The sequence below is a fragment of the Notechis scutatus genome, chromosome 15 (genome assembly GCF_049901735.1).
Source record: "Notechis scutatus isolate UNSWTSFEM ecotype Mainland chromosome 15, rNotScu1.2, whole genome shotgun sequence".
NCBI classification, from domain to species: domain Eukaryota; kingdom Metazoa; phylum Chordata; class Lepidosauria; order Squamata; family Elapidae; genus Notechis; species Notechis scutatus.
The window spans coordinates 7,009,186-7,022,331 of NC_142023.1; positions in this window are offsets into that span (position 1 = coordinate 7,009,186).

Below are 13,146 nucleotides of genomic sequence, written 5' to 3' on the forward strand. Positions count from 1 at the left end.
CTGACATTTAAACCGAGATTGAAAAGGAAGGAGCATTAAAGGTGATTAGTAAACCTTGAGTGACTTCTGTCTCTCTACAGCTTACAACATGTTGTGACCTTTATAGTCCATTGCTTTCTTTCAGCCATTCCCGCCCTCTCAAAACTAAATTACCTTTTTACAAAGCATCTCTCTTCCGTTTAAAGAAATGGAAAGAGAAGAGAGGACGGGTGGATTTTATTTCTGCTTAATTGTCCCCGAATCATCATCTTACCTTCAGATATATTTACCTTGCAGATTCAACTTTTACCTGGGGGAAGTTAAAAAAAAAAATCAGGGCGTTTTCCCAAGTCCTTTTCATATGCCCCTTATCCGACAGGAACCTCGGTGCAAAATTAAATATCAAAAGAGGAGATGTTGCTGACCCCGGTTGGCTGGGTGATATGGAGAAGGCTGAAGACTGGTTTTCATTTTTGTTTTTGTTTTTTATTTTTTGGAATCATTTTCTGAAGAGTTTACCAATAGATAGATAAAAGAGGAGCACCGACTTAGGGAAAAAAATATGAAAAGAAACGGAAAAAGGAAAATGCAAAGACAGGAAAAATAAGAAACAATAAGACATATTAGGGAGAGAAAAATCAAAGTACCTTCCCTTTGCCACTTTAAACCAACAATTGGCTGTATCTGTGTGTGTTTGTGTTTGTGTGAGACGGGGTGGGGGGTAATAATATCCTTTCCTCCTTTTGCCCCTTCCTCAACAATTCTTCAAGGGGACTCGGGTGCCTCCCCCATCCCTAAGCAGAGGGGGGGGGACACACAATTGCTGCTGGCGTCCCTTCCACTCCTGGAAGACACCCCCCAGGCCCCCTGCCCGCCTCACCCATGGGAGGCGAGTAAATCAGGGCGAACAACGACATCCCCGTGGAGCAGCTGGAATTAATGTCACAATTGGGCACCTTATGATGCGCAGGGAGGGAGGGGCGGCCCCCAAGGGCCCTCCTGGGACGCAGAAGGACAGCACGCCCCCCTGTTGGAGAAGGGCTGGCACCGGCTCCAGCGGGTGGGGAGGCCTGGCTGGATAGATGGCCGGGAAGGGAAGGGAGCAGCAGGTGCCGCTCCACCCAGGCGGGCAGCTTCACTTGCTTCGTTCTGTCTTGCCCAGGAAATAAGGAGATTCAACCTGGAAACAAGGAGAAACTTTCTGACAGGGAGAACCATCAACCCACGGAACAGAAGTTGCCCTCGGAAGTTGTGGGAGCGCCATCACTTGAGGCTTTCAAGAAGAGATTGGACTGCCATTTGTCGGAAATGGTGTAGGGTCTCCCGCTTGGGCGGGGGGTTGGACTAGATGACCTACAAGGTCCCTTCCAACTCTGATTATCTGTTATCCGGAGCAAGTGGGAAGCTGGTAACCAAGGGGGGGGGAGCTAGGGGTGGGGTCTTCCTTCCCCCCCCTTTCCTCCCTAAAACTCTCCTTTTCCCCACTTCTCTCCCCTTCCTTTCTTCCCTCCCTCTCTGCCCTTCCCTTCTTTCTTTCCTTCCCTCCTCTCTCCTCCGTTTCCCTCTCCTTTCCTCCTTCCCTCTGCTGCCCCTGCCTTTACCCATCCCTTCCCCTCCCCTGTTCTCCCCTTCCTCCCTCCCTTCTTCCTCTCCTTCCTTTCCTTCCTATGATGAGATCAAAATTCGGACGCTTGGCAGCTGATTCCTATTTACGACGGTCCCAGGATCTCGTGATCCTCCTTTTGCGACCTTCTGAGGAGCGAAATCCATGGGTTCACTTTTACAAGGTTTGACTAATTCAACAAGGGCACCGATTCACTGCACAGCTGTGGCAAAAAAAAAAAAAAGGTCATTTTTAAAAAAGGGTGGGGGGGAAACTCACTTAGCAAACGTCTCCCTTAGCAACAGAAAATTTGGACTCCGTTGTGGTCGTAAGTCAAGGACTACTTGTAAATTCATTACTAACCAAAGTGACTGATTATGGTTCCCACCCCCCCAAAGGTGTCTGTAGGAGTTGAAATTTACTGTGAAATTCATGGGGGTGAAGGGCATATAAGGGATCCAGAAGATAGAAATGAATGAATGAATGAATGAATGAATGAATGAATGAATGAATGAATGAATGAGAGAGAGAGAGAAAGAAAGATGGCTGGACTTGAAGAAGCTGCAATGGTGCCTTTGATATGCCGGTTATCTTATGCACCCAAATGTCCACATGAATGCAATGTCATATTTGTGTAATATTACCTATTTTATAATGAAATGCTCTTTGGTGTTATTAAAGGGCAAATGCTGGCTCCATAGTACGAACCTGCTTGGATATGATTTTATTTTACATTTTTTTGAGGGACAGACATGCTTCCCCGTCTTATAGGAAATACGCCCACTTCCCGTTGCTAGGATATTATTTGGCGCGGCCGGGCATCTTACATTTCTTTCCCTGATTCCGCATAAAAGTACAGGCCAAATATCTCCAGCACGTGCAACATTTGCAGAAAAACTGGGCCCTGGGGACGTGGGCAACGCTGCATCTTTAAAAGCGTTTGGTGGTGAAAGCTGGGGGTCATCAGCAGTGCCCCCCCCCCCACTGACAGATTTATAAACTGCTAAGTGTCCCCTCGGGATGTTTGAACGCTTCTCAGAGAAGACCAACCCGCCAAATCCAGCTGGTCCAGTCGGGCTGCGTGAAATCTAAATTAATTTGGGAATCGCTTCTGTTGCTTCCATGGGGGGGGGGGAGGCAGGGAGGGGGCGGCTCCCGAAGAGAAGGAAGGCAGCGAGGAAGCAGGTGCTGAGAGGCCAAGAATTCCACCTGTGCCGTGATGATGAGTCAGGCAGGAAAGTGGGAAATCCTCTCTGTTAGTAGGAAGGTCAGGAGGAGGAGGAGGAAGAGAAGGAGGGAAGAGGGAAAATGGAACAGGAGGTAGAAGCTAGGATGAGGAAAGAAAGAGGGATCCGGAAGGATGACGAGGGGGAAAAGAAAAAGAAGAGAGAAAGAGAGCCAAGGACAGAGAAGGAGAGAAGAAGGAGAGAGGAAGGGAAAGAAAGAAAGAGGGAGAGAGGAAGGAAGAAAGAAAGAAAGAAAGAAAGAAAGAAAGAAAGAAAGAAAGAAAGAAGAAAAGAAGGAAGAAGAAAGGAAGAAGAAAGAAAGAAAGAAAGAAAGAAAGAAAGAAAGAAAGAAAGAAAGAAAGAAAAAGAAAGAAGAAAGAAGAAGAAAGAAGAAGAAGAAGAAGAAGAAGAAGAAGAAGAAGAAGAAGAAGAAGAAGAAGAGAAGAAGAAGAAGAAGAAGAAGAAGAAGAAAAAGAAAGAAAGAAGAAAGGAAGGAAGGATGGAGATAGGAAGGAAAGGAAGGAAGGAAGGAAGGGAAAGGGAGGGAAGGAAGGAAGGAAGGAAGGAAGGAAGGAAGGAAAGGAAGGATGGAAGGAAGGAAGGAAGGAAAGGAAAGGGATGGATGGATGGAAGGAAAGGAAAGGAAGGAAGGAAGGAAGGAAGGAAGGAAGGAAGGAAGGAAGGAAGGAAGGAAGGAAGGAAGGAAGGAAGGAATCTATCCGATGTTCAAGCCACTTTCCCTCACTTCCTGTAATGGGCTGTGTGAGAATAAATTTGGAAGAGAGAAGAACCACATCCAATCAAACAAGAAATATCTCAGCCCACAAAATGAATGGAGCTGCTGAAAGAGTCTCAGGGTTGACTCTTCCTAGTTCCCTGGAACATAAAGGCAGAGTTTGAGGGGAGGGAGGAAATGCAGGATTGGGTTATTATAACCTTACAATAAAGATACAATTGGTATTCGTGGTTTTGGTTTCATGATCTGGATCACTCCGAAGGGCAGATGCTTCCCAAGTGCCCCTTCCTTTCCGTTGACTATCCCATCTCGCCTTTCCCAAAACCTTTTGCCTGCCATTCAGCATTTGAAATGCTCTCCTTCCACCCCACTTGAGTTGGACAGAAATCACCTTCCCTTGTAGCCAGTCCCCCACTCCCCAAAATTGCTTTTTTAAAATCCCCCACAAACCCAGGACCTCCTGTGCCCCAAGGAGTTGGAAAAGGGAGGAGAACATGACACCCCCCCTCTCATTCATGGGTTGAAGACCAAACGAAGATGGCCTCTCAGGCAGCGTTCATCAACCTTGCCACAGTTGAAGTCGGGTTGACCTTTGAATGCCCAGAATTCTCTGGCCAGGCATGCTGGCTGGGGAATTCTGGGAGTCAAAAGTCCACCCATCTTCACCTGACCCAAAGTTGAGAAACTCCGTTGTAATTCCTCAGCAAGTTTAAAGAAGGGTGGACTTCGACTCCCAGAATTCCCCAGCCAGCCATGTTTGGGATGGGATGACAAGGTCTCCTGCCTTGACCAGGGGTCGGATAGAAGACCTTCAAGGACTCTTCCATCCTTAGGATTCTACGATTCTTCCTAGGGCCTCAACATCTTTCTCCCTTCTTGGAGAGGGAGGCTGAAAAGCAGCCGCATCATCAGAGTTACTGATTTGTGTGTCGTCAATTCTCACTTTTGGGGGCAACAAAACTCACATCAGTCCAGCTGGGCTCCGTATGGCAGTAGTAGATGGTGGGTTTTGGCAGCGGGGAGTGGTGGCCTAACCCTCCCCCCCCCAGAAGGGGAGCTTTTTCATTAGTGGTACTTGACACACATCTGCCCTGGACAGTCGTCAATCCTCAACTGCCAACTGGCTTTTGAATAAATAGCATGTTGGGTTGAATGATGATGCAAGCTGTGGCTTTGCTGGAAATTTAGGGGAATCATGCACGGCAAGGAATCAGGCCAGAAGCCTCATTCCCCCCTCCACCCCCGAGTTTTTTGGCCAATGAGTAGAAAGCCAGATGCAACACTCAACACTTGGGGTCCCAGGACGGCCATATCTAGGCTTCTATGGTGGAAAATTTTGTTTTAATAGGACAGGAGACCACAGCGAGATATATTTTATACAAACGCATACACATACATATAATTTGTTTAAAATACATATGTAATTGTAAATTGAATATATATATAGGTATATAATTTTATTATTAATTTATAATTTTATTAAAACTCCCCCTTTATCTGCTTTCCATAGCCTAACATATAGGCAATAGGCAAGAATTTGGAATCTAATTAATGAGTTCCCATTATGCAAACCCCTTTTTCATTAAACTAAGTGTCTTATTAAAATATGTAAGTTATTTGGATATATTACCATTTGGCATGTGAAAATTAATAATCTTGACAGGGGAGATTTTATGGCTTGCCTTCCTTCCCAATCCTGCCCGATGTTCTGTTCCCCTGAATAGTAAATAATATGCTGCTCCTAACTCAGTTAATTATGTTGACTACCAATTGCAATGTTGGTTAAAAACAACCTTTTGGTTGGCATCGGAACCCGGCATTGGAAAGGGAGCTGACATGCAGAAAGCTTCAACCCGTACAGAACATGCTGTCAAAATCCTTTCAGGATATGATACAGCCTCCTCAGTATACCCTGCCATCTTTGTGATATATTTAGGATTTGAAAGAATAAAACCCATGCCTCACAAAACCTGATGTCACCAGAAGGAGGAAAATAACATTCACCAATTAGAGAATCAGATTCATAGTTTGGATCAGATGCAAACTTCTCCCAGCCAGAGAAATTTGCTAGGTTTTTTCCCCCACTCCATTCTACAAATTCTTATTCCAGTGCACGAAGGAGAAGTTGCTTTTGAAGTTTTTTTGGAAGAAGAAAAAAGAAGGCCTGTTGAATTACTGGAAAGAAGGAAGGAGAGGGAAGAACGAAGAAGAGAGGAGAGAAGAGGGGAGAAGAAAGGAGAAGAATGAAAGAAGAGAGGGAAAAGGAGAGGGACACGAAGAGAAGGAAGGAGATAGGGTAAGAATTTCAGAATGCTGTATGCTAATCTAAATGCAAGAAACAATTTGAAACAAGCACGTATATAGGTACAAGATGCATATAATCAACAGGGGGAAAAAATCATCCAGCACAGTTAAAAACAAAGTTATTTTTTAATTTGCAGAAAAAAAGAAAGGTTAGAAACGGGACCTGCAACAACTAACAACTGCAGCCTTAACAAATGTGGCAAGAAAAGTCGTATAATGGGACCAAAAAACAAATAATTTTCTCACTTGGCAACATAAATTCTGGGCTCAGTTGTGGTCGTAAGTCAAGGACTATTATTTTTTTCAGGCCCGTCACCGGCATAATTGACTAAATCAATTGATGTTCAGGTAGCTGTCTGATCTTCAAACACAACCCCCCTGTTTATGCATCATCGTTACTGAATAATTAAATATCAGGATGGTTTTGTGCCCACCTGCCATCCCAGGTGCTGCAGACAAGAAAATCTCCTACTGTAATTCAAACAAAGAAAGCCCCCCACCCACACCCACCCCGACCCCCCCAAAAAGTCACCTTTTCCCCAGTCTGCTGCAACACTCTAATCTAATTGCATTCAAAGAAAGGAATGCCTTTTATTCCTTTTTCTGTTTATATATGGATTGTTTGTGCCGGCGTGTGTTTTTAAACTAATTCCTCCTTCTTTCCTATTGTAAAGGATTTGTGTCTGTAATAAATAATACAGGTTAAATTACAACCTCTTTGGGCTTAAAGTTTAATATTCCTATTGCTGATCTCCATAAAGAAATTGTATTGGAGTACAGCTGTGCTCATAACCATAATGGAATTGCGATGCCGGAGCTGGCAAAACCCGGAGGAAGCACGCCGATCTGGAGGAAAAGGTAAAAGTTCACAGTTCAGCCAGCACCCCAATTATTTATCCCCCTAATAACTTAACGGGAGGAATATATTACTTGTCAGTGACCTCAGCGCATAACCACAAAGGCCTGTGGTTATGTCACCAAATATACGAGACAATCATATGTTGTGGGTTGCAAATGTTTGGATTATGCTAACAAAAGCTCGTGGCCAAGGGCACCTCAAGGAGAAGGGTTAAAAAGAAAAAGAAAATGACACCTAGAGCCCTCCCCTAGAATGTCTGCTCTTAGAACAGTGGTCGCCAACCAGTGGGCCGGGGACCACTGGTGGTCTGCAAGAAAATTTTGGTGGTCCACAGAGAAATGTCCCCGCCAAAGCAGTTAATCCAGGCTGTGCGGGAACACAAGGCTGCGCCGCCCACATGACCTATGGGAACACAAGGCTTGCATTGCTTGCATTGCGAACAACACGGGGTAGTGAGGGAAGGGGGGAATGGGCAGAGGGGGGACTTGCCCCACTCACCCCACGGGCCTGGCCTGGCCACCGGGCTGCTGCTTTCCGCTTCTTTCTTCTTCTGCTTTTGGCTGCATGCAAGGGAAGCAGCAAAAGTCTTTCTTTCTCTCCCCCAAACTCCACCAGAAATGAGTCTTTGGGACCCTGCAAGGCCTCCTGCCCCAAGAGGCTGTGCCAACAAAGACTCATTTTGGCAGAGTTTGGGGGAGAGAAAGAAAGACTTCTGCTGCTTCTGCTGCTTTCCTTGCATGAAGCCAAAAGTCTCTCTCTTTCTCACCCTCTGAGAAATGAGCTGGAGATGGTATCCTGCGATCCCAAATAAAGAACGATCGGTCGGTAGGAAAACGGGGTGGGGAACTTTCCTGCAGGCTTTTGGGGGGAATTTTCCCAGGGTGTCTGGTCCACGGGATTTAAAATTATGAGTTTGTTGGTCCCCGAGGTCCAAAAAGTTGGCGACCCCTGTCTTAGAAGACTCCTGGATTTAGCCCTCAATGTGGGTCTGGGGTCCCCGAACTACAAGGGATGAAATTTCTGCACTCGGTTGGACCAGAACGCAACTAATGCCAGCTGCTACAGAAGAAGGAGGCTACCAAGCTCAGACAGCACCCTCATTTCAACCTTGAGCTGCAAGCATTCTCTTTTAGTAGCATCGGAATTTCCAGTGCCAATGGTGCTTGTAAGTGGAGGAGACCCTCCAAGCCATTCCATGTTCTTCATGAGCCACAGTAGCGCAGTGATTGGAGTGCTATACTGCAGGCTACTTCTGCTGACTGCAATTTGGCAGTTCGAATCTCACCAGGCTCAAGGTTGACTCAGCCTTCCATCCTTCCAGGGTGGATAAAATGAGGGCCCAGATTGTTGGGGGCAAGAGGCTGACTCTGTAAACTGCTTAGAGAGGGCTGGAAAGCACTGTGAAGTGGTATATACATCTAAGAGGGATTGTTATCTATCTATCTATCTATCTATCTATCTATCTATCTATCTATCTATCTATCTATCTATCTATCTATCTATCTATCTATCTATCTATCTATCTATCTATCTATCTATCTATCTATCTATCTATCTATCATCTATCTTATCTATCTATCTATCTATCTATCTATCTATCTATCTATCTATCTATCTATCTATCTATCTATCAGCCGTGGTGGCACAGTGGCGAGAATGCAGAATTGCAGGCTGACTCTGCCAACTGCCAACAGTTCGATCCTGATGGGCTCAAGGTTGACTCAGCCTTCCATCCTTCCGAGGTGGGTAAAATGAGGACCCAGATTGTTGGGAGGACAAGAGGCTGACTCTGTAAAGCGCTTAGAGAGGGCTGGAAAGCACTGTGAAATGGTGTCTAAGTCTAAGGGCTATTGCTATTCATCAGATTCTTCCATCTGGATCGGCCTGTTCCTTGCATTTAAACCTGCAGCCTTCTGAGCGTTTTGCTAACCGCCAACAATTCAAGGTACCTCCACGTATTGATCACTTTGGGGAGGGATAGCAATTGAAGCGCTTGAAGGTCTTGGTCGCCGACCCCCAAATAGCTTATGAATCTCAATCCAATAGACTGATTTTCACACAACGGGCGGATCCAAGGCTGCTGGCAGGGCGCGGGTTGGGGGGGGAGCGAAATCAATGGAGCGCGTTAATGATTCACAATTTATTGAGTTGCTGCCATTTTAATATAAGAATAAATGTTATATGGTAAAGAAATGGGAACAGAGGTAGTGGCAGGGAAAAAAATTTCTTTGAACACTCCTTTTCTGCCGGATAATTATGTGCAGGGAATTTTATGATCTGTAATTTATTGAGACTCATTGAGACATATAATTCAAAATACTGTACGGGGAATATATTTAACAGAGCAGTTAGAGCCCCAGAGTGGAGAGACCTTTTAATGGGGGTCTTTGTGTGGTCGTCCATTTGTGGGCTTTGGGAATGGAGGGGGGGGGGAATGCCACACCTTTTGAGATGGGAGGGGAGGTCAGCAGGGTGTGGGGTCTGTGTCAAAATGGGGCTCCCAACCACGGGATGCGCTAAAAATGGGGAGGTTTTCAAGTATTTTCCCTTCTTGCTAAGAACATTATCTGTGAATCTCTCTTTGAAAAGATTAGCGGCTCTAAAATCGTTTACAAGTATTGTGACAAAGGGGAACGTAGATAACTTACAGCAGTTGGCTCAGTTTGAAGTTACAAGGGGACTGAAAAAGTGACCTTTTCACATGACCGTTGCAGCACTCCCATGGTCACGTGGTCAAAATTCGGACCATTGGCAACTGACTCTCTATGACGGTTGCAGTCTCCAGAAGATGGATTAGCATAATCAAATGAAGAGGGAAAGAGAAAATAAGAGGCGTGGGATTAGAACTGCTGCAGATGTCACGCCCTTGTTGGAATCTGATTCCGAGGGGGAAGTCAAGCGGCTGTCAGGGAGTGGGAGTGTGGCTCCAGTGGCTGTGGAGGAAACTGGGGAAGGACACAGTCCGGCCAGGCATTCAGAGGAAGACCCAGGACCATCCCCTCTTCATCCTAGGGCACGCAGGGAGGAATGGACAAGGGAGCAACGTGGGTTACGGGGGAGAAAAGGGCCCTGATTCCCTTCATTAGCTGCAGCTGAGAAAACAGGATTTTAAAAGGATGTTTGCGCACAGTACCTTGCTGGAAGCAAAGCGTACATTATCTTTGTTTGTCAAGTCTTATCTGGGTTCCAGTGTCCTCCCAACTGTGTGTGTTTCGTTATCTGCAATTCCTTATCCTGCCCTGTCTCGTTAATTGCTGCGGTGTGGTTTGTGTTGGTTTTTATTTATAATCTATATGTACTTTGGGTTCAGATGGAATTTCTTCCCTTTAAAAACTGTTCTTGGGAGAGTTTTTTCTCCATCTGATGAAAACTGGACATTGGGGGCCAAGTTGGAGGTATTATAGGGACTTTACCTACTTTTGTGACTTTGTTGCTTTTGTGCCACGCCCCTTTGGGTCATCACAGCAGAAGCCTTAACAAAAAAAATAAGAGGCTACCAATCAAATTATAGAGGGGGGAAAAAACAGAATTAGAGCTGACAAAGAGCTGGGCCTGAGCTTAATAGGAAGTAGAAACTGCAGGCAAAGAAAAGGGAGAAAATTACTTGTGTTATCCATTCAGGGTCTCTGAAGCCACTTTTCCTTCATTGGCTGATGCCAACTCTGGCTGCACGTTTCCTGAAACGCTTCCCCCCTAAATGGCAAACCCTGCCAGCCGCCTTTTCATCAAGAAAAGCTTAATTTATGGCCAGCCAAGAATAACAAATCAAACTGGCTCTTTGATTTATACTCTACAGCATCCGATTGACCAAACCAGCCACGGCGCAACCTTTTGGAGCACTTTAATAAAGTTTTAAAATATAAAATATGTATGCATGCATCCATGCTCCTCCACCCCCCCATCCAAATTGTATGTAAATAATACCCAGAGACGGGCAAGGGGCTCCGAGCAGCCCCCATCTTTTAATTATGTAAAAAGACACCGTTGAGACCTTTAGAATCGCAGCTTTAACATCCATGATTGAAATGATGAAATGCATTAATGGATGGCCCTGGCATTTGCAGCAGGGAAGAAGGGTCCTCGGAGCTGCGACGTTATGAATCCGAGGAAGGCCTGGCCTGGCTGGATTAAAGGGGAGCGACTCTGGGCATTGGGGTGGTGGGAAGATGAGGGCATTGCAAAGTGGAGCAACCTGCCACAGGGACGCAAACACACCCTCCAGCCCTGTTTAACTGGGGCTACAACTAGTCCTCAACTCGACCGCAAGTGAGCCAAGGAAGGAAGGAAGGAAGGAAGGAAGGAAGGAAGGAAGGAAGGAAGGAAGGAAGGAAGGAAGGAAGGAGGAAGGAAGAAGGAAAAAAAATATTATTACCTTTATACAGTTCAAGAACTCTAGATATTTTATCTTCCTGATAAACTAGGATGGGATGGGATGGGGTGGAAGAGAAGAGAAGAGAAGAGAAGAGAAGAGAAGAGAAGAGAAGAGAAGAGAAGAGAAGAGAATTATTTATTGGCCAAAGGTGATCAAGGAATTTGTCTCCGGTTGGAGGCTCTCAGTGTGCATACAAACAATAAAGTAATAGAATCAAAATAATGACAACAGTAAAAGAAGATAGTAGAAAAAAATGAGAAGAATGCGCTGCAAATAGATCATAAAATTGGTCACAGTGAGTGACGTGGTAACATTACATTACAGTTATTTATAAGTCGAGAACTGTCTGTAACTCATTTGCCAAATGCATGTGCCACTTCAGATGGACACTAAGGGGCTTATCAGTAGTACAATAACATGGCAGAAGTCGCTATGTTTAAATGAAAGATAAACTAGGTACTATTTTTAATGAAAAGTAACCTATTTGACCTGACAGTTTGGTTTAGCTTTATAAAAACAGGTGACTGATCTTTGAAGATGATTTTCCTTTTATTTCCCAAAGTTTAGTAATATAAACAGCTGTGGGGGAAAATCTCAGAAAAAATATTTTATGCAGATTTGAAATAAAATATATGGATTAAAGAACCTCTAGACATCAAAATTATTACTTTGCAGAGCTTAAAAAAAGTATTTGATAACGATTATGTATTAATATTTACTCCTACTGCCATCTCAATCTTTGTTCTGAACTCCGTTAAAATCCCCTCCTATTATTTTATAATCCTTGGCAAAAACATCCCCTTAAGCTAACAATGTCCAAGAAAAAATATTTACAATTTTCATTTTGTATGTAGGTCTGTACAAGAAAAAGATCCCAATATTTCTTTTGTTCCCCGGTAATCAAGTTCTCTATCTGCAGAATTAAATGTAAGAATTTGCAGAATTTAATGACCACAAGTGAGCCCAAAATTACTAAGTGAGACAGTTGTTAAGCAAATTCTTCCCTCATTTTACGACCTTTCTTGCCACAGGCGTGAAGCAAATTTACTTTTGGAATTTGATTTAAAAACACCTTTTTTTTTTGAGATGGCGGTCCTGCCATTTATTTAGTGGGGAGGGGGCTGAGAAGTACGACGTGCGCAAATACCTTGCTGTATCCATTTGAAGCACCCGAGGACAGGACAAGAAGCAATGGGTGGAAGTTTGTTCAAGAGAGATCCAGTTTACAAATGAGAAAATTTCCTCACGGTGAGAAGAATTAATCAGAATTATGCTTGCCTTCAAATGTTGCCAGTGCCCCATCACTCAAAAGTTTTCAAGAAAAGACTGGACAACCTGTCGTCCAGGATAGTATAAGGTCTTCTACCTTGGACAGGTGGTTGGATTAGAAGACCTCCAATGTCCTTTCCAGCACTATGCGTCTATGAAATTTCCAATCAATGAACTGTCATGCCCCTGGTGGAGACTGACTCTGAGGGAGAGGAGGAACAGCCGACAGGGAGTGGAAGTGTGGCTCCGGAGGTTGTGGAGGAGGCTGGGAAAGGGAAGAAGCCGGCTGGGCAGTCAGAGGAGGACCCAGGCACATCCCCTCTCCATCCTAGGGCACCCAGGGAGGAGAGGATAAAGGAGAGACGTGGTCTACCGGGGAGGAGAGGGCCTTGAACCTCTTCATGGGCTGCATCTGTGACAACTGGATAAGAGGACGGACATGCGTACTGGCGAGTGCTGGAAACAAAGCGTGGAAATAGCTCTAGTTTATTGTTCCTCTCTGAGTTTGGCGTCCTTCCCAGTGTGTGTTCTGATACCCGTGGACATCTTCCAGCCCTTATCTTGCCTGGTTTGTATTGTTTTTTACTCTTTATAATTTAAACGACAATTCCTCTTCTTGTAACTGCTTGTGGGGGAGTTTTTTTGTCTCCAGTCAAGGATATTTGGAGCTTGGAAGCAAAGTGAAGGAACAAAAGGGGCTTCGCCTGTTTTTTTGTGACTATGTTTGTATCCCACCCTGGGTCATCACATGAACTCTCTAGTAAAGTCTTCCAACAAAGCCTTCATGGGCGTCCTTTT